This window comes from Camelus ferus, chromosome 5 (assembly GCF_009834535.1).
Source record: "Camelus ferus isolate YT-003-E chromosome 5, BCGSAC_Cfer_1.0, whole genome shotgun sequence".
Lineage (NCBI taxonomy): Eukaryota > Metazoa > Chordata > Mammalia > Artiodactyla > Camelidae > Camelus > Camelus ferus.
In genome coordinates, this window is record NC_045700.1 from 27,583,834 (window position 1) to 27,606,700 (window position 22,867).

The window sequence follows — 22,867 nt, forward strand, 5'->3', positions numbered from 1 at the left end:
TGCATTATTTTATTTATTCCATGTAGTCACCTTCAAAGTAAGTACAATTTTTATTCCCATTTTATAGATGAGGAAACATATTGAGGTGAGCTAACTCAGCCAAGGTCACATGACTAGTCAATTTTAAACAATGTTAAATATCAGTACTTGACTTCTTAACCACTGTGCTTTACTAACTTGGAAGATGACTTTAAAATACAGTGGACCCTTGAACAATGTGGTGGCTAGGGGCACTGGTCCTTCCTGCAGTCAAAAATCTGCCTATAACTTATAATTGGCCATCCTTTATCTGCAGTTCCATATCCCCAGTTCCACATCTGTGGATATGGCCAACTGTGGATCACGTAGTACTGTCATATTTACTATTGAAAAAATCTGCCTATAAGTGGACCCACATAATTCAAACCCATGTTGTTCAAGGGTCAGCTGTATGCCCAAAGTCTTTATATTAAAAACAATATTTTTTAAAAAGTTAATGCATATGGTTCTCACTCATGAAGAACACTTGAAGGAAAGATAGTCACTCTACCTCCTTATTATGTACCAGACATAGTTATAGACAATTTTATATGTAGCATTTAATCCTTAGTCGTGAGATAGACCTTATTATCTTCTTTTATAGATTTAAAGTAAGGATCCACTTTTGTAACTTGCTCAAGGTCATACATTATTTGGCAGAGCCAATATCTGACACCATAATGCTTGGGACTGGAGAATAAAAAAAATTGAACTTGGATTGGATCACTTTCTCAAGTAAGCCTGGAGACTAATTATTCCAGGATAAAAGGCAGACTGAGAGTTAGAGGGAAAAATATCTTCTACTTACTAGCAAGTGAAAAGAAGAAATGTCACTTCTTTCTCCTTTGCCTTCATGCTATTAAATATATTAGGATTCTTTGTACCTGGCAATTTAGAAATTTTGAAGACTTTTGCTCCTTAGTTCTAAAATGGATAATAAAATTGTGTGTTGATTTGTGTATACAATCATAGTCCATACAGATCAAATCAGTTCACTAAGGGTTTGTTGTTGTTTCAATAAAGGCTTTCTATATACTAGTGATACTGTGAAAGAAATAAAATACAAGATCTTCAAAGGTTTTACCATTGACTGAGATGTCTACACAAACACATTAAGTTAATATGACAGTATATGATTAAGTCCTAGAGTGAGTGGTTAACAGTACAAACTCAGCGGTCCTTCAAAATCAGCATTTGTATAATTAAACTAATTAAAACATCTCCCACAAACCTGTCTCTACATCTATATTCTGTCTTGGTGGTGTCATCCTTGTTCATTCCAGTCTCCATCGTCTGCCATCCTTTTCCTTTTTCTCCATAGTCAATCTCCAGACCCTATTAAATTTGACACCTTTCTAATCCATAAATCTCTTCAGTTCTATCTTCCTGTTAGGCCTATTGCTACTTCCTTAGCTCATTCTTTGACTAGACAATGATAGTTTAATAGTCTCCTTAGCTAATTAACCTGCCTCTGGCTTTCTCTTCTCTAGTTCATATTCTATCTTTTGCTGAAGTTAGTTGTTCCCAAACATAAATCTAGTTATATCTCTACCCTGATTAAAAACCTTAAGGGGTGCCCCATCATCTTGGCTGATACAAAATCTTATTTTCAGTCTGGCACATAAGCCCTTTGTTTTCCCTATTTTACTTCAGCTTAGACCTCTAACCTCATCTCCCATTACGTCTCCCCTTGTCTCTTTTGTTGCAGCTCACCCAGCTGCTTCCTCTTCAAAATTATGTTGTGCTTCTTCAGATCTCCTTGCCTTTACACAAGTGCAGTCTTCTGTATGGTGCCTCTTGCCTTGCCTGCTCCTCTCGCCCACAATCCAAAAGAATATAGTTTTACTACAAGTCCTAACTCAGGTGTCACTTCCTATCAAATCATCCTAACCCTCCTCAAGCAGAATTAATTTGCTCCTTCTTAGTTAATGACACACACATTTATCTTTTATCATCATATAAGGTAGTTATCCCTACTTTTAGTGTCTGTCTACCCTCAAGATTATGAAGTGCTTGCTTTGTTTTTATTTGGACTCTCAAATCTAGCCAAAACCGTAATAGATGAATGTCCTAGGTATATTTGGACTTTGCAGAGAGTCAGACAGACCTAGATTAAACTAAGGGCTCTGCAACCAAAAGGAATGGAATGCATTTTATGTGGAGAAAGGGAAAGTTTTGAAAAGGAAGAAACATGGGCAATAGCAAGTCTGGATGTTTTTCACATCCTGCTTGGCCAGAGTTAGCAGCAGGTGATACGTCAAAACCTACAAAAGACCCAACGTGGAGGCATTGAAATTCAACTAGCCAATATTTTTACTAAACACCTTAGCAGACGTGTGTGTGGCTTTGTGCTACATGAGCACTAAGGGTATGAAGATGAGTGAGAAAATGACTCTGCTTTTGAAAAAACTCAGAGTAAATAAGGAAGACAGACCTGTTAGCAAATAAATATAGTATCTAGAAATAAATATACATTAGTAAACTAATTGTGAGGAACAGAAACCCCTTATGAGACTATCTCCTTTGATAGAAAAACCTCAAGTCCAAAGTGATGCCCTAGCAAAGTTTTATAGTATGAATTTTATAGTATGAGTTTTATAGAATTGGAATTCTGCAGGTGGGTAAGATGGTAAGGGCTTGGTCAAACAGCGTGTACTAAGGCATGAAGTACAGAAGCAGCAAATAGTGAGAAACCATTGTCTGTAAGATTTCATGCATGTGTTTGTTTATTTTAGAAAGCTTTACAAAGCAACCTCCACTAAGATACCATAGATAACTCTCAAATGTTTAAATATGCTCTCTTGAAACAATCCTCTTATATCAATTTATTTCCTATCCTTTCCCTTTAAAGTATAAAGTGGGTAGGAGCATGAACTTTTGAGATCAGAATTTGAGTTCAAATCCTAAACTACTTAGTTTCTCTAAGCATTATTGTACCCCTTCATAAAAGAGTTATTAACTCTACCTACCACAGGGTTTTTAGGAAGATTCAGATAGAGTGCGTACAAAACTGTTGTCACAGCACCTGGTCCATAAGAAGGTCTCAGTAGGACTCCATAAATGTCGACTATATTGTGGCTCCTAGTAGTCTTAAAAAAAAAAAAAAAACTCATTTACTTCAGACATAATTATTGAGTGCTTACTATTTATTAGGTGCTGAAATTATTAGTAAGACTAGTAAGGCACAACCTCTGTCCTTGAAGAATTTATAATTTAGTGAGTATCTGCAGTCTATCTACTACATATTGAAAATCAACAATTAATTTGGCAAATGCTTTAGTTGGTGGGGGTTGTAAGAAATAAAGAACTGAAAGAAGAAGCACCTGAATCTCTGGGAGAATTAGGAAAGTGCTTATCAAGACTGACTTGAAGAATGAAGAACAGTTTGCTGGTTTGGAGTTGGAGGATGGAGAGGAGAGGAGTGAGACTATTCAGGGAAAAGGAAGAGCATATTCAAAAGGAAGATTAAGGTAACATAACTCATTCAGAGAAAGACAAATGATAGGAAAACCTCTAAGAGAGAAAAGGATGGGAGTAGAAAACACTTAGGGAACTGAATCTTCTCAGGTGAAACTCTCTGTGGTTGAAAAGTGATAAATCCTTTAGGGTGAATATGAGACAAACCTGAAAAATTGTCATCTCAGTCTGGGATACTGGAGTGGTCCACTCATCAGGCATGAAGTCTTGCCTAGTCTAAGAAAATACTGCCAGTGCTCTGAACAGTGAGCACTGAACACTAGGTCAAAGGGTGAGGGAGGAAGAACAAAGGAATGGGATTTCTTTAGTGATATTAATCTGAGAGGTGGTGCTAGCAGCAGAAGTTAAAATTGGCCTTATTGTAGGGAGATGGTAAGGAAGAAGTTTCCTGTAGTTGTTGAAAGCTGGGAACAACACATGTGATAGGTTGACTGACTGGACTGGCTTGATGGATGGTGTGTATTCACTGGTTCTCAGTCCCTTGGGTTATACCCAGAAGTTGGACAGCACCTTAGCTTTCTACAGACTAGAAATCATGTGGCATGTGGACTTTGTGGGATATCCCAGGGAGTCAGCCATTCTTAACCTTTCCTTTGAGCCAAGGGAGGAATTCGGATAGCACTGGAAATTCCTGGAAATCTTTGGGTCGCCACTAGTCAAAGAATAATCGCTGTGCTATGGTTTTACACTCCTACTGTGTTCCAAGGTCATGATGATCCTGTGGCAGTGTCTTTTGAACAAGGATGCAAAGAACCAAAATTTTTTGAGCATTTACCTTGTGTTGGTTAGTTGGTTTTTGGAGGGTTGAGGAGGTATGTATCTTTCACATAAGATGAACGTCACCATTTTAAAGTATATACAGTTCAGTGGTTTGGGTATATAAACAATATTCTGGAACTATCACCACTACCTCCAGAATATGTCCACTAATCTAAAAAGAAACCTTTTAGTAGTCACTTACAGTTTCCCCCTCTCCCATCCTCTGGCAGCCTCTAATATATTTTCTGTCTCTCTATATATGCATAATCTGGACATTTCATATAAATGGTACCATACAATATGTGGCCTTTGTATCTGACTTCTTTCACTTAGCATGTTTCATCTGTGTAGTAGTGCAGACTAATACCTCAGTCCTCTCTATGGTTGAATACTTTTTTATGTATATACTACATATTTTATCCATTTATCAATTGATGAACGTTTAGGTTGCTTTCACTTTTTATTTATTGTGAATAATGCCACTGTAAACATTTGCATACAAGTTTTTGTATACACCTAGAAGTGTAATTGCTGGATCATATGATAACTCTATATTTGACATTTGAGGAACTACCAGACTGTTTTTCAAAGTGGTTGCACAATTTTACGTTCCCACTGGTAGTATATGAGGGTTCCAGTTTCTACACATCCTTTTAAACATTTATTATGTGTCTTTTTTATTATAGCCATCCTAATTGTTGTGAAGCGCTATCTCATTTGGTTTAGATTTGATTTGCCTGATCGCTAATGGTGTTCAACATCTTTTCATGTGCTTCATGGCTATTTACTTATATTTTTTGGAGAAATATGTATTCAACTCTTTCGCTCATTTTTAAAATGAGCTATTTCTCTTTACTGCCTTTTTGTTGAGTTCTAGGAGTTATATATGTATGTATATATACACACACACACACACATACATATAGATATATTTTGGACACTAGACCCTTATCAAATATATATATTTGCAAATTTTTTCTCCCATTCTGTGTTGTCTTTTCACTTTCTTGATAATATCCTATCATACACAAAATTTTTTAATTGTACATTTAATCTATTTTTTCTTTTGTTATTCAAGCTTTTAGTGTCTTATTTAAGAAACCAGTGCCTAATTCAAGGTCACAAAGGTTTATAACTCTGTTTACTTCTAGGAGTTATATATTTTTAGATCTTGCACAATACTCTTTGATACATTTTGAGTTAACGTTTGTATATGGTATGAAGTGGGGGTCCAAATTCATTCTTTTGTGTATTTAATTTCTTTAACACCATTTGTTGAAGGACTATTTTTCCCCTATAATGGAGTCCTGACACTTTTGTCAGAAATCAGTTGACCAGAACTGTATGGCTATATTTTAGACTCTCAGTTGTATTGCATTGGTTTATGTATCTCTCCTTATGTCAGTACCACACTGTTTTGAGTACTATAGCTTTGTAATAAGTTCTGAAATCAGAAAGTGTGAGTCCCCCAACTTTTTTATTTTCTAAGATTGTTTTGTCTGTTCAGGATCCTTTATATTTTCATATGAATTTTATTTTTGGAACATTTTAAAAATAATTTTACATTTAATTTTTAAAAGTTTTCTAATTTTAGGGGGAGGTAATTAGGTTTTTATTTATTTATTTTAATGGAGGTACAGGGAATGTAACCCAGGATCTTGTGCATGCTAGGCATGCACTCTACCACTGAGATATACTCTCCTCACTATATGAATTTTAGAATCAGCTTGTCCATTTCTGCAAAGAAAAAAAAGGCTGCTCGAATCTTGATAAGGATTGTATTGAATCTATAGATCAATCTGGGTATTATTGCTGTCTTAGTAATATTAACCATCCAATCCATAAACGTAGGATGTCTTTCCATTTACTGTAGGTCTTCTTTAACTTCTTTAAACAATGTTACATAGTTTTCAGTGTACAGGTCCTGCACTTGTTTGACTTTGTCCATAAGTTTTTATATTCCTTTTGATGCTGTTTTAAGTGGAATTGTTTTCTTAATTTCCTCTTTGGTTTGTTCATTGCTAGTATTTAGAAATACAACTGCTTTTTAAATATTGATTTTATAGTCTACAACTTTGCTGAAGTCATTAGCTCTAATAACTTTTTATGGGTTCTTCATAAAAACTTGTGTTTTCACTTCATAAAAACTTCATACAACTTCATGTTTGTAGATGGATTATTTATAGATAAGATCTTGTCACCTACAAATAGAGATATTTTTACTTCTTCCTTTTTAGTGTGAATGCCTTTTATTTTTTTCCCTACCTAATTGACCCAGCAAGAACTTCCAGTATCATGTTGATACAGATCTTTTTCTTGTTCCTGTTCTTAAGGGGAAAGAAAGCCTTCACTGTCTCATCACTAAATATGATCTTATTTAAGGATTTTTCGTAGATACTCCTTTAGTTTGAGGAAATTTCTCTTCTGTTTCTAGTTGTTGAGCATTATATTTTTGGCATTACGTGGCGTTGTATTTTATCAGATTTTTTTTCATCTGTTGCAATAATCATATGGTTTTTTCCCTTTGTTCTAATAATATGGTGTTCTACATTGATTAATTTTCAAATGTTGACCGAGCCATGCATTCCTAGGCTAAGTCCCACTTAGCTATTTGTGTAATCCATTTAGATGCTGCTGGATTTGATTTTAATATATTATTGATAATTGTTGCATTTATATTTATAAGAGATATTGGTCTATAGGTTTCTTGTGATTTCTCTATTTGTCTTTGGTATCAGGGTATAGTGGTCTCATAGAATGAGTTAGAGAGTGTTCTTTCCTCTTCTGTTTTTCAGAAGGGCTTGAGAAGAATTGGTGTTTTTTCTGTAAACCCTTGGGAGAATTCATCAGTGAAGCCATCCTGTCCTTGACCATTATGTTAGAAATTTTTTGATTATTGATTTAATCCTTTTGCTTTTCCTCAGTTTATTCAAATTTTCTACTTTTCTTAGTCAGTTTTGGTAATTTGTGTGTTTCTAGGAATTTGTGCATTTCGTTTAGGTTAACTTATTTGTTTGACATACAGCTGTTCATAGTATTCTCTTATAATTTCTTATTTGTATAAAGTCAGTAATAATGTTCCTATTTTCATTCCTGATTTTAGTAATTTTAGTCTTCTCTCTCTTTTACTAAATCAGTCTACCTAAAAGTTTGTCAATTTTGTTGATCTTTTCAGAGAACCAACTTTTGGTTCTATTAATTTTTTTTCTTTTGTGTTTCTGTTCTTTATTCTTTGTCTCTGCTTTAATCTTTATTACTTTCTTCTTGCTTCAAATTTAGTTCACTCTTTTTCTAGTTTCTTAAGGTGAAGATTATGTTATTGATTTGAAATCTTTTTTCTTTTTCAATGTGGGCATTTACAGCTATAAATTTCCATCTTAACACTGCTTTCACTGCATACCATAAGTTTTCATATATTGTGTTTTCATTTTCACTTGTTGTATTTTCTAATTTTTCTTCTGATTTCTTTTTTGACCTCTTGGTTATTTAGAAGTGTGTTGTATACTTTCCACATATTTCTGAATTTTCCAAGTTTTCTTCTACTATTGATTTCTCATTACATTCCATTGTGATCAGAACACACTTTGATTTCTATCTTTCAAGCTCAGGTATACATTTCCATTATCACTGAAAATTCCCTTGGATAGCACTGCTCTAACACAATGCTCTTTAAAATGTTCTGTGGGCCAGTACTGATCTGCAGACTGTCACTAGTCTGTGACAAAATAAGTACAGAAGTTGATGATACTTAGAAACTTTCATAGCTGCAACATCCAATCATATGACCAATTACCTTGTATTCATTTTTATTGTATTTTACATAGTATTGATCTATGATGGGCTGGACATTTAAAAAATACAACTGATTGTTCTCAATAAATAGTTGGAGAAGTACTACTCTAAGGTAGGTTTACATAAGAATTGCCGGATCACAGTCTGTGCACATATTCAGCTTTTACAAAGTAAATTCCATCTGTTTTCCAAAATCATTGTATATACTCTTACCACCAGGGAATGAGAGTTTCCATTGCTCTGCTGTTTCTCTGACCCTTGGTATTGCCTACCCCGACTTTTTAAAAAAAAATTTTACCATATGGTAGGTGTGAAATGGCATCTTATAGTTTTAATTTGCATTTCCCAAATTACTAATGAAGATAAATATATTTTCATATGTGTATAGTACATTTATGATTCCATTTTGTCAGCTGAGGAATTACGTACCTGGATACTAATTCTCTGTTATGTGTATTGCAAGTGTCTTCTCCCATTTGCAATTTGTATGGTGTTTTGATGAACAGAATTTATTAATTCTTCTTTATGTGTTATGTTTAATAAATTCTTTTATAACTTTTTTGTTTGTTTAAAGTTTTGTCTTTTACATTTAGGTCTTTGTGTGCACCTGCGCTTGAATTTTATTTCTATGTAGAATTTGAGATAAAGATCTAATTTAATTTTTTTCCTTCTGTACTTAAGGGTTCCAGGATTGACTATTGAATAGATTCTCCTTTACCATTGATTTTCAATATCCAGTTGGTCTTAAATTGTGTTTTAATATGTGTATAGGTCAACTTCTGGACTCACTATTGTGTTCTATTGGTCATTTTGTCTAATCATTGCCTTAATTGCTACACCTTTAAACTGATTCTTGATAGCAGATAGTATAACTTTTGTCATGTAGTTTTTCCATGGAAATTGCATGATCAGTTTGTCATGGTCTGTAAGAAACCTTAAGGGGATTTTGTTTAGAATTGACCTCATTATTATAATGATTCTTTATGTCTGAGACCATGGGATGCTTCTCCTTATATTTTATTATTTAATGTCTCAGAAAATTTTGAAAATCTCCCTATATATTTTTCCTTTATAGTTTTGGTACTTTAAAATATATTATCTATATTTTCTTTTTGTACAGAGATGTATTATCTTTGTATATTTGTTATCTATCCAGAAAGCTTATTAAACACTCTTTTTCATTCTAATAATTTATTTGTATGTTCTCAGGGTATTTTTTAATATAAATAATCATTCTCAGCAAATAATAAAACTTTTGTTTGTTCCTCTCCAAACCTTATACCTATTATTTCTTCTCTTTGCCTTTATATGGGGGTTAGTATCTATGATGCTGATGATAATGAACGTCCTTATAATGTTGCTGATCTTTAAAAAAAAAATGCTTTCTGCATCACCTTTAAGTAAGAGTTTTTTCTTGTGCATGCCTTTTATTAGATTTTTAAAGTCCTCTCTGTTCCTAGTATTAAAAGTTTTTATCATGCACAAATATTGAGTTATATTAAATGCATTTATTGACATGATTATATGATTTTTCTCCTTTAATCTGTTAATACAGATGTTAAATTACATTTAAGCAATTTTCCAAATTAAACCAGCTTGGCATTTCTGTTATAAAACCAAGTTAGTCATGTTGTAATATCTTTTTTATACATCACTGGATTAGATTTTTAAATGTTTAGTTTGAGCATTTTGCATCTCAATTCATGAAGCAAGGCTGTTCTGTAATTGTCTTATTTTGTAAAATTACTTGATGAGTTCACCCTTTTTTAATTCTATTCTCTGAAAGTGTTTGTATAAGATTACAATTTTGTTTCTTGAATGCATAGTAAAATTCATCTATAATCTATCAGAGCTGTTATTTTCTCATGAGAAAGTTTTTAACTTTTGATATGATTACTTTAGTGGCTAAAAAATAATTAAGGTCCTAGTTTATTATTTATCTAAACATTAGATTTTTCTGGGACTTCATCTGTGTCATTTATGTGTTCACATTTATTTGCATAAAGTTGTTCCTAATATTCTCTTATTTGTTTAATCATATGTGTTAAATATATATTTCATTTTTCATATCTAACATTTTTTATTTATGCTTCTCATGTTTTTCATGAGTAGCCCTATAATGGCATTATGAATTTTGTTCATCTTTTTGAAGAACTGGTTTTTGGGTATGATGACACTATTAGATGTTCATTTCCTACTTAATTTCTTTTCTGTAACTATCTGTATCATTTTCTTCCTTCTACTTTTTTATTTTGCTTTGTTCATTGTATAGTATGCTGACTTTTAAAACTTTTAATTTAGGTGCTTTCTCATTTAGCTTTCCTATTGTAAGCATTTAAGGCCATTAAATGTCCATTAAGTATTGTATAGGCTGTATCCCACAAGTTCTGATATGTATGGTTTTTGTTACTGTTTTCTTATAAATATTTTCTGATTTCTGTTGTGATTTCTTCAGTGACTTCTGAGGTTTTTAAAGTTTTTTGTTGTTGTTGTTTATTTTTGTCTTTGTTTTTCCTCAAGCCTGTAAGAATATCTTTTTTGTTACTGATTTCTACAGTTAAAGGTAATTGTGGTCATGGGACATGAGCAGTTTGAAGACCTTGTTACTTAGTAAAAGGATTATGGAATCCCATAATATACTACTGGGATCAGATTTTCCAACTTTAAATCCAACATGCTAAAGAAAATGTCTAGTGTACTTAAGGATTTGTAATTTAGTCAAATGCATTTGCAGTGGCTTAAGTGTTTCCCCTTGAATCCTAGATCTTAGATATTAGCAGTAGCATGAAGAGAATGCCCACAAAATTATTCCCATACTTATTCTAGAAACCCTTGTTCAGTTGTTGTTTTATTTTCTAATTTGTTTCTTTTATTTTCTGGGCCCTGAAATAAGTACTACTGTAAATCTGGTTCAGATTTATTGATTATAAAAAACAGTCATAAAAAGTTTCAGTGTGATTTACTGCTCATTTCCAAAGACATTATGTCAACAACAATGTTCTTTACCCTGTACTTTTCTTTTAAGTACTTTAAACTACACAAAGGCTATTGTTGTTAGAGTACGGTTTTACGAGAGAGGAGTAACTCTTACTTCCCTACCTTTTACTTCTAAGTTTGAGTCAGCATTTTTTCTTTTGTTTTTTTTTCTACTTCCATCTTACAATATGTATTATTTATGTAACGTTGAACTTTTACGTATTATTTAACAGTGCCATGAACTGTTTTCTCTGACACTAAATCTTAAATGCTCACAGATAACCTACAGATTAAGTAGTGTCTGTATTTTCCAGATAATGAGGCCAAGACTGAAATGCTAAATTTAATTGATCAATGTCCCTTAGCTAGTTAAGTGAGACAAGCCTGAGTTCAAACCCATTTTACTTCAGTGTTGCCAGCATTCATATTTGTATAACTTTTGTGCTGTAGATCTTTTGTAGTATGTGTGATCTCTTTAAGAAGCAAATTTAGACCATAGATGGCTTAACATGTTCCAATATATAAATGTGATTTTTATTTTCCAGATTGCGTTTATTTATTTGCATCACAGATGTTTTAAAGAAGATTTTCAGAGGCTCTGACTTGTTTACTACTAAATATTCTGCACTGTCATTTATATTTAGTTTCATAACTTCGTTAAAAAAATGGGCAAAGTGTAATCCTAAAGTTTGATCTGTCTCCCCACATTTCCATTTATCTCTAACTTCTATATAGGATACACAGTGCTTGATGTTTTTCTCAAGTAGATATCATTATTTCTGTCTGACCTTAAAAGATTTGCTCAAAGAATGTCTGTTAGGCAAAAACTATGCTTGGGTTATTAGTTTAAAAACTTCCTGCGAAAACGTATTTTTTTTGTGTATTAAGCATGGCATTCCAGAAGAACATAATGGCTTTATATGAGCTTGATATGAACTTCTCCTGGCTATTTCAAAAATTAAATCATTGGAACACAATGAAAGTGTTTCATGATGTATATTGGATGGTTGGATGCATGCATGGGTGAATGAGTGAGTAAGTAAATGAAAACTTTATAAGATTTTATAGTAGCTAGTCTTCTATGTGTATACCTTTGTGATGTTTCTAATATCATAGATAACAACAGAAGGAAGACTTTCGGGATGAAGAACCCTGGCAAGAACTTCTTACTAATCCTTCATTGTGGTATTAAAAAAATTCATATATCTATTTCTGTAGTTTGCATGTTTTCATCATAACATCATTTATAAAGTCATTTAACTGAAGAGTTGTCAGTGGCTTTTTAATATGAAAATATTTGCACATACATGAAACCTGGTTCTCACAATTGAGGAAAAGTATAGTTTACTATTTGCTTTCCATGTATGTAATGAGCTGCAGCATTTACACATTTAGTAATGGAGTGCCCCATAAACAACTTTTCTGCCCTGTTGGCATTACCACACGCTTTCCCCCCCAGCTTTATTGAGGCATAACTGACAAATAAAATTGTAAGATACTTAAAGGGTACAATGTATGTACATACACATGGTGAAAGGATTCCCTCTGTCAAGTTAATTAACACTTCCATCACCTCATGTATTTACCTTTCTTTCCTCTCTTCCTTTTTTCCTTCTTCCCTCTCTTTCTTTCTTTTGCCCTCCCTCTGTCCCTCCCTGTTTCCCTCCCTCACTCTCACCTTCCCTCCTTCCCTCCCTTCTTTCCTTCCTGCCTTTGTTTTACAAGAACATTTAAGCTCTATTCTCTTGGCAAATTTCAATTACACGATACCATCTGTAGTCACTATGTTATACATTAGAGCTGTCATCGTATTCTTTAAGTTTGGATGCAGTAAAGCAATTTTACCTTAATACATTAGACTAGTAGAAATTTAATTAATATTAACTGAGCTATGCCAATATACTAGAATAATTAAACTGTTGTTTAATAGTCTGGATTTAAATACATTTAAAATTGCTTTTCAATTAAGAAATAACCAAGAGAAATTTTTCCAGTTTTTTGAAGGATTTCTCTGGCACAGGGCCAGGAGAAATCTTGGTTCTTCATAACTGGTGACATGCTTTCACATATTTGGAGGCCTCAAGTGCATGGACCCATGCCTTAACAATGTCCCACTGGGCAGACCCATTTTATAAATCTTTAATTACACATATGATTTGTATAAAACCAATTTTTTAAATTGAAGCCCAGTCAGTTACAATATGTCAGTTTCTAGTGTACTGCACAATGTCCCAGTCATGCACATACATACATATATTCCTTTTCATTAAAGGTTATTACAATATAGTTCCCTGTGCTATACAGAAGGAATTTTTTTAAAATCTATTTTTATATATAGAGGCTAACATTTGTAAATCTCAAACTCCCAAATTTATCCTTTCCCACCCCCTTTCCCTGGTAACCGTAAGATGGTTTACTGTATCTGCAAGTCTGTTTCTGTTTTGTAGATGAGTTGAGTGTCCTGCAATTTTTGTCATTCATTCTTGTGGTACTTGATAAATTTCTACCTTATGTGTTCTTTCCATAATAGTGAGGGTTAATTGTACTAGTCTGTTTTAACATTGCATACGTTTGTAAACTGGTTATTTTAGGGCCTAACAGGTATGGACTGCTCTTGAGTAGTCCAGAATTCATTGAAACTTTTTAAAATGAAAGATATTTTGTTAGTATCCTTCTTAATAATGCCCAGAATTCAGAGTGTTAAACAGAAGACTTCACAGAGGAAGTTGGAAAAAAATGTTACTTCCAAGTTTCTTCTTATAATGAGCGATAGTGCATGATTATTTGTTCTGTAAATATATTTTTGTCATTTCTCCCTAAATGACCTTATTTCAGTCAAATTGTATGTACCATTTTGCCTGCCCTTTATAGTCATAAATATAGTTCTGCTGTTTATCCTGTCATCTTGCCATTTTATTATCATTTATTTTCTAACTAAAGAGTCTATATGTTTCCACCAGGATCATAAAATGGTTAGATAAGACTTATTTCTTATGCTAATACTCTTTATCTCTCTTTTTATTCTTTGTGTTTTATACATTTTCTTCATTGCAAAAAATTTCCCAATCTCTGGGTGAGCAGCTTTTGAAATAGTTTTTGAGGTTTAATTTTTTCAAGGTCTTTAAAAATCAAATATAAATAATATTTTTACTAATTTTTCAATTTTTGAACACATTTACAATCCCATAGAATTTTTATTTAGAATGTAACTCCTTTACAAAATGCTCTTCCCTTTATGGGAAATAACCCTGCTTGTCCATTAGAATTGCAAGTCAGACTGATCTGTAATTATAAGATTATTCTAATTACAAGTAGCTGATAATAGTATTTAATGGCATAGTGGTGATTTTTTTTTTATGTTTCTCTTTTCTAATTTTAAGTCTACTTCATAGTCACTCTGGTAAATCTAGGAAGTATGTAAAATTAGAAGGAACCACTATTAAGACTTTAACGTGTTTTTTTGTTTTTTTCCTCTACCTTTTCCTTCCTTTGTGGTTTTTCTCTATCCCTTTCCCCTACTCATGTACTTTGTGTATCTAGTTTTTCTTAATCAAAGAAAAGGGGAAATTTACCCTATTATAAATATGTTTCCATGTTATTCAAAACTTTTAAATGTAATATTTCTTTGTGTGTATATACCATAACTTACTTAGCCATTCCCTTAATCTTAGACTTTAGATTGTTTGTAATATTTCATTATTATTCCACAGCAGTGTATATTTTTTTGCATGAGACTTTGTCAACATTTCAATTTCCAAAGACTAAAATTCTTGAAAATAAAATTCCTGAATCAATGTTTATAAAGCTGTTTTTCATATCGTCAATTTACTTCTTAAGAAAGATGAAATTAATTTTTATAACTAAGGCAGTGTATCAGAATGTCTAACTACCATTAAAAGCTTTGGATTTTCTCTTCTTTAACATCTTTAATTTTTATCTTTTTGTATCCTGAGGATAAATATTTCTCATGTATTTTTTTTGTCATTGATACTTCCTTTTGTTTTTGTAAGATATCCATTGATATTCACTTTGTTCTTTTCAACTATTGAAGGCTTCATTTTTTTGATTTATGAATACAAAAAGTGTTTATATAGTTTGGTATTAACATTTTGTCATGTTGGCTGAAAATATTTTCCCAGTTTGTTTGCATGTTAGATTGAAATCAGAATTATAAAACTGTTCTACAAATTCTCTTTCTGTTGGCAGTCTTAACCTTGAGATGAATACATGTAATAATATGTATTTACAGATATATAATATCACTTTAGGTTTTTTTGGTGAGAGGAAAGTTGCAAGGTATGAAATTTTGACATTACTTCCTAGAATCTTGGTTTATAAAAAGTGAAACCTATGTGGTTTCTGCTCTTAAAATATAGTCTTTATTCAAAATTTCCATACTTTCTAAACTAGATTCTTTTTTACACTAATCACTGAAAGTTGAGTCCTTTAACATGCTTTCAAAATGTATATACTTTTACATTTTGTACTTAGTAATTTATACCTTTAATACTTTTCCATATTCTATAACTCAGAATAATATATAAACTTTTGCTAAAGTCTTTTCGTTTTAACTTCATGTAAATGACATTTTGTTTTGTAGATGTGTGATAACTATAACATGCAAAGGACTATCTAGATTGAACTTTGGTTTAGGAGTTTTTAGTAATTTATGGCATTCAAATAGTAAAATCACTCTTGAGTTTTAACTATGTTATGATTTTTTGTATGTCATTTTTCTTTCGTCCACTGATATATTCTGATAAGAATTTCTTAAATTTTACTATTGTATATCCTACTCTAAAAGAAAAAAATATATATATGCATAGCACATTCTTTTCTAGAAAGTTTCTTAAATATATATATCAATATAAACCAGGTATGAACTTTCTTTCATATGTCTCTTACAAGAGCTATAACTACCACCATCACCCACCCCCACTAACAAAATAAAGTACAAGCAAAAAAAATTACAAATTGTCTTGGAGAACACAAGTATTTGTGTTGTGAAAACATGTTTATAGATTCCTTGGGATCTGTGTCCCAGTTTGAGAAGCAGTTTGCATAGCCTCTTTCTCTTTCAGTAATTCTAATAAAATTTTTGAGAATTATCTTGATCACTAACATGGAGAAAAACCACAAAATGTTTTTAAAGAAATTTGAGGTACATATTACCTTTAAAATTTGTTTTAGAGATTGTAGATGGATTGAGTACCAATGTTGCTTTGGTTTCTTCAGAATTTAAGGTATTCTTCAAGTGTTTTGAATTTGTTTTTCCTGAAATTTTAAGACCCTTATACATTTCTTGTCTCTGTTTCAGTATAAACCTTGCCTTTGAAAAACATCCAGATTTTAATTTACCTGTGAAATAGAAGTAAAATAAGTGGCAGGAATCGATTCTTTCTAGATAGTCCCCTAATGCAGGGGTCAACATAATTTTTTCTGTAAATGGCCATGTAGTAAGCCCCTTTCTGTTTTATAAGCCAGATTCAACTTTGCTTTTGTAGCACAAAACTAGCCACTGACACTACATAAATGAAAGGGTATGACTGTGTTCCAGTACAACTTTTTTTAGAAAAACAAACAATAGACTTAGTTTGCTGACTCCTGTGCTAATGGATATTTTGGATGAGACTTCCTGTGTGTGAACAAGGGCTCCCTTATAAAAAAAAATAAAGTACTGGTGATCTTGATAGGGCCTCTCTAATGGCAACTTCTGCCACGACTATACAGTTTATACATGCTGTAAACATATGAATATACCAATTATGATATTGCTACTTATTTACCAGTATCTGAGACCTTTGACTTACAGACCCTGCCCAACCCAGTTTATGAGTCAGGGTATTAGTGATCTCATTCTAATCTTTCTGGGTTTTAGCCCATTATCCAAGTACCTGTAGAGGTTGAGCCTGTAAGTGCTCTAATGCCAATAAAGTATAGCTTTTTCCCACCATTACCACCCTGTTTGATCAGACTAAAGTCTTCATAACTTGTCCAGTAATGGTAAACTGCCTTTTCCTGGGATCTCATGGGACTGCAGCCTCTACACCAGGCAGAGTCCTTATGCTTCTACCTTAAATAGGGTAAATCTCAAAGACACTTGCTATTCCTACTACTTACCTTAAATGTCACCACTACACAAAGATCCCTTCCATATTGCTCCTCCTGCCAGCTAAGATCATTTAGAATTTGGTGCTACCCTAGATCCAATGTACATTCTTCTTCATAACCCCTTAGACACTAATTTTGCTGCTACTTACCTTTCTCTGAGGCTAGCTAATGCCTCCAGCCCTAATCCTGTCCATTCTCAGCCATTTTGCATAGGGCCAAACAAGCCTCACAGCTGAACTCACCCTTTTTCTCTTACCTACTGACAAACAAAAAAGCACTAACTTTGAAATAAATACCTGACAAATAATTGGAGGCTTTTTATTAGCCAGTTTCCCCTCCCTTCCTTACTTCTTTCCTTTCTTCCCTGTCTTCCTTTTTTCCTCCCTTTATTACTTTAGTAATTGATATATAAAAAAAACAGAATATGTAAAATATTGACAATTCATTCTTATGTATAGTCCACTACTTTTATATTAATGTATTTCTGATAACATACTTCAGAGCTGAAATTATGTATTGTGGTCACATCTTGATACCTAAAATTATGCTTCCTGCTTGTCTTACTCCCTTGAAGTCCTACAACCCAGTGACCAGGTGAGATTCTTCACACTTTGGAGTCTGACAGAGATGCAGATGCACAGGCAACATCTGAGAAAAAATAAACTTAGGCATCACTATTTTCCAAAGGAAGATTTGAGAATAGATAGCTCCCAGCTTCATCCTCAGTTTTCACATCAGTAAGCCCCATGTGCTCAAAGAAGGAACGGGGGAAGGTAAAACATCTTTGCTTTTTTCTGGAACATGTACCAAGAAGGGCCTAGCAGGCCCCTTTCCAGTCATATATGCCCCCATGTTGAGGCTTTCTTCTCTTTGGATAGCTTGTCATTTCCCAGTGTTGTTAAGGCAGAAGCGAGAGCGAAGTAGACTGAGAGTACCATTATGTTTGGAGGAATCTGAAGCAGTAGGCTGTGCGAACTAGAGGTTCCAACTATCAGCTGAAAAGAGCAAACTGATGAGTTTGTGAGGTGTTCTGTGTTTTCCTAGCCTGTGAGCACTCTCTGTCCCATGATTGAAACCAGACTATTTTCTTTGACAGTAACAACTCAGAAGCAGTGTCATGAGAATTTCAGATCATCATTCCAAAAAGATGTAGGAAAAACTATTCTCAGGAAAGAAAATTAATATAGAGATATCACAGTATAATATGAATTAAAAAGTGAATTTTTTCAAAGCTGAATGTGTTAAATTTAATGACCTCCAGTTAGATGACATGAAAAGTGGGGAATAGGAATGTTATAAAATAAAATGATACATTTGAATATTCTGTGGATTATACAATTTTTCAGTAGAAAACACTAAACTCTGCCTTGTGTGAATTTTCTTAAAAGTAGGAAGATTGTCTACTGATGCTCATTGGCTGGAATATATAAAAGCAGAGCTGAAAAGATGAACTTAGCATTTAATTGATGTATGGTTAATAAGACATATCTGTTATTTGTATGTTCCAAAATTAAGCAGATGGTATTGTTAAGGCTTATGAGGTAGGGAGGAGCCAAGAGACATTTACAGCATTATTTTCACTGGATAGATTTATAAACATTTATTGATTTTAAATACCATGCATTAATAGGTAAATATTTTATGCTCATCTCATAATGATATCTCATCTCTCACTATGTATGCATTTTAGTATTTGGTATTTCCTTCAGCAGTACTATAAACTATTTTAAATCTACCACATATACTATTTTTTTCTCACCTCCAGACCTTTGCTCAAGCTATTCCTTCAGTGAAGAATGTACTTCACTTATCTGTACTTGTTTCATCTTTACTTATCATTTGAAATTTGGCTTGGACATCCTGTCCAACTTCTTTTGTTCTTCTTCAGAGCATTTTTGGCACCATCCAGTTTTGTACTCTCTGTCATGTTTGAGTTTTCTGGGAGCACTTAGCAAAAATCGTGTTCCCAACACCTAACAGAGATCATGACACATAAAGGTGCTCAATAAGTATCTGTGGAACTGACTGTAGATTTAAGAATAGCCGTCTACCTATTCTGGTTGATACTAAGAAATGCTAGTTAATGTTGATAGAAGTTTTGACTTTATTCACAGTACTTTATTCACAATAACTGTGCAAAATAAAATATAAAATGTATACTCTGAATATTCATTAATTCAGTGTACTTATTGAGCACTCACTCTGAACCAAACACTATGGTAGGCACTGAAATGTCTATCATGAGCTTTAAAAGTACCTACATCAAAAAAGCATTTTGAACTCTAATTAAAAACCACTCAGTAATTGTTAGGCATTTTGTTATATTTGATTTTCTTTACAAATTATCATTAGACATAGAGCAAGATAAAATCTTCAAAAATTCAGTAAACGTCTTACTTATTTACCAAGACATAAATGAATTTTTGTTAAATTCTGATAATCTCCAAGACTCAGTGAATTAATCTGTATTCTATAGATTCATTCCAGATCACTTGTTACTTATATTTTAGGATCTCACTCTATCTACTTACAAAACAATAACATTGAATTTAGATTCCATGTTTATTCAACTGTTAACTAGATTAAAACAAATGGAATAGGATACTGTTCAGGGTTACAAAATAATTTCATTCAATTCCTTTTCCGTGTCTGACGTGATCTACTACTTCTATCCCTGCGCCCATCCTCCAAAGCTGACTTTTAAAAGCTCATGGTAACTGAGTGGTCATTCTTACTCTCAACTTGCACCAATGCTACAAGAAAGTCTGTCTTGCCCTGTATGGGCAGGTTTAACAAAACCTTTTCCCCTTCAGCATGAGAGTTTGACCTTCTGTTAACTGCTAGCTCTGTTTCCTTGGTAACCTGATAAGGGTAATATATCAGCTGCGTCACTAGGCAACATTGCTTATGGTAAAAATTGATAAACTTCATCTGTACTGATAGCACTATAAATACCTGGCAGGAAGCCATATCTTTGCATTTCCCTGAATATGGTGACTCATAAATGATGTGTCCCTTGAAGGGATCCTGGAATATATGCTATGAAGTTACAAGAGATACTGACTTCTGGTGGGGCATGAGACCTCTAAATCAGTGCAGCTTCCTCATCTGCCTGAGGTGGTTCTCATCTTGTACTGAAACCATGATCTAGGAGGCCAGAAAAGAAAGCTCCCTGATGGCTATATGAACCATTATGTGGACTGCTACAAGGACCCCTGCAGAAGAACAGCTGACACTGCCTTGCTGGCAAAAATCAGTGCTTGTCCTATAACATTCTGAGTTGACTGTTGCCCAGGGTAGCCTTTGGTTGTCCTGTGAATCAGCATATTCAGTTGGACCTAAGAAGATTTTTAGTGGAATTTGAAGATCTGGCTACAGTTTGTTTTGGGGATCATGCTAAAGAGACAATGTATTAAAAGAACAGAAGCAGATCTTAAATTAGTTATTTCACAGTAATACTGTCTCTTTGAAATAATTGTATTCGTATCTTCTGAGCCAAAGACTTCTTTCCACACTAGGTTATAGAATACTTCGAAGAAGTAACTTCTGTTGGAGAAAGTCTGGTCTGCAATATTTATTCACTCATCAAGTATTCCCACTGATAGTGCATTGATAGGTTTCTTTTTTGTTGTTTTTATAATTTAGGGACCATCTTAAGAAGTATGGAAATGATGAGTGATGATTGTAACCAATCAGCACTTTGTGTATATCTCATTTGAGATACCCACTGTTAACATACATGTTTTTATTCCATACTTTTTGGTACTCTGCGTGAATACACAAGAAAAGGTAGAGGGAGCGAGGAAATGAGAGAGACAAAAAAAGAGATGTATATATTTCTATTTAAAGTTTTAATGGGATCAAAATGTGCATACCGTTATACAGCCTTTTTTCATTTGATACATCATAAATATCTTTCCATGTCATACATATTTATAACTTTAAAATTCAAGATAGAATTCTGCTAAATGGAAGAACCATAATTTATTTGATCAATCTACTATTGTTGGCATTTATATTTTTTCTTTATTGACAGGAGTCTCTCTTAATAGCTCACAGTAAATCGTTATCCAACCAGTGTTTTTTTCCTGGATTTAACGTAAAATAACTGTCACTTCATAGTATGTTACTGTGTTTACAGCTATGTCACAGTGTTGGATAATAAGGAGCTTGTAGGAAACTCTACAGTAGGCAGTTCCTATATATACAAAGTATTACTAGGCCATTTTTCCCTTATCTTTTCAATGTCTTCATTAAAGTACGAAATAAGATCAAAGGACAAAAGCATGTGACACTTCCCTAAAGACCTCTTTATATCAACCTAGCACTCTACTTTAGGGATAAAATTGTTAAGTCAGTGTGGTGTTTTTATGTCATGATACATGTAATAACCATTTCAGTAATTTGATATTTGTAGTATGTTTGCTACTAATAGGACAGTGAAATAATCCCAACTGCTTTTTTTGAAATATCACCCTAGTTGTTAAAACTTAAATTATTAAAAGAACCCCTAGAAAAACAAACCAGCAAAAAATCCTTAGGCAAGATGACAATTCCGTTTTAATCATGGTGAGACCAAAGTTTTTTGATGGAGAAATTGGTAGGATACAAGGTATAAAAGTTTTAGAGCCCATGTCCAGTTCACATTTCACCATCTTGTCCAAAAGTATATTTTGGAGATTTTTTTTTCATTGCATTGTTAAAGTTTATGCCATTCCTCTGACACTACTTAACACTTCCTAGGTTGTTAGAATTATAGAAAAGTCTGGTAACTTCACTACAGTGAAAATTGGAAATTCAGAAATAACATTAAACAAGAACTTAATACTATTTTATTTATACAACGGTCTTAAAATGTAAGTATAAAACTTTAATATTGCCATACATTGATGATAATTCCAGATAAAGTAATAATTTAACAAAATGTAGACATAGAGGTTAAAATATTGAGAATTATTTCCATTTAAAGTTAAAATCACTAATATCAGCTTAGTAGATTATGATATTATCTCCTTTGTGACACATTCCAACTGTCCTACATATGTAAATATACATAGATAATTGTTTATGATGTACTTTTTCTTTATGTGTGTATATATAGAAATAGAAAGAAAGAACGAAAGAAAAAAAGAAAGGGTAGATGTTAGATACGGGTTTATGTATATGTGCAAATAAATATGTAAGCCCTTAGCAGAGTGCCCTAGTTACTGAGGCAGATACTGTGCTAGGTTACTTTGTATCCTCACCTAATTCTCCTAATAATCCAGTGATATAAATACTATTCTTAACCCTCCCCCCCTTTTTTGCAGGGGGTAGGTAATTAGGTTTATTTATTTATTTATTCTCTTTAATGGAGGTACTGGGGATTGAATCCAGGATCTCATGCATGCTAAGCATGTGCTCTGCCACTTGAGCTAAACCCTCCCCCCACTTAACCCCTTTTTTTGAGATGAGAAAATTAGCATGTAGAGAGGAGAAGTAAATTGTCTGCTGTTACACAGTGATTAAGTAAAAGACCTTGGGACTCAAACTGAGGTCTCTCAGTGCTTTATGATATTGTAGGTAAAATATGCCCAACATGTTTCTACCTGTTGTACTATCTCTGTTCATTAAAGATGATCTAAGATATTTTCTCTCTTGTAATTCAGCACTACCGATTTCTGTCCTTCAGTCCTCTCAGGCTGCCCTCTGTCTTTAAAATGCATTCTATTTTAAACACTTTTAAAAAACAAAG

The 22,867-nt window shown here is 33.1% G+C and overlaps 2 long non-coding RNA genes across 3 annotated transcripts in view; both read left to right on the top strand.

Annotated features, from left to right (window-relative positions):
• LOC106730005 overlaps positions 1–22,867 on the top strand; it is a 161,269-nt gene that overhangs the window by 22,313 nt on the left and 116,089 nt on the right. The gene's annotated exons all lie outside the window — the stretch shown is intronic.
• On the top strand, positions 7,731–22,592 carry LOC116663617. The gene is made up of 3 exons (XR_004319845.1): positions 7,731–7,991; positions 12,355–12,359; positions 22,583–22,592. It is a non-coding gene; the product is annotated as an uncharacterized LOC116663617 (long non-coding RNA).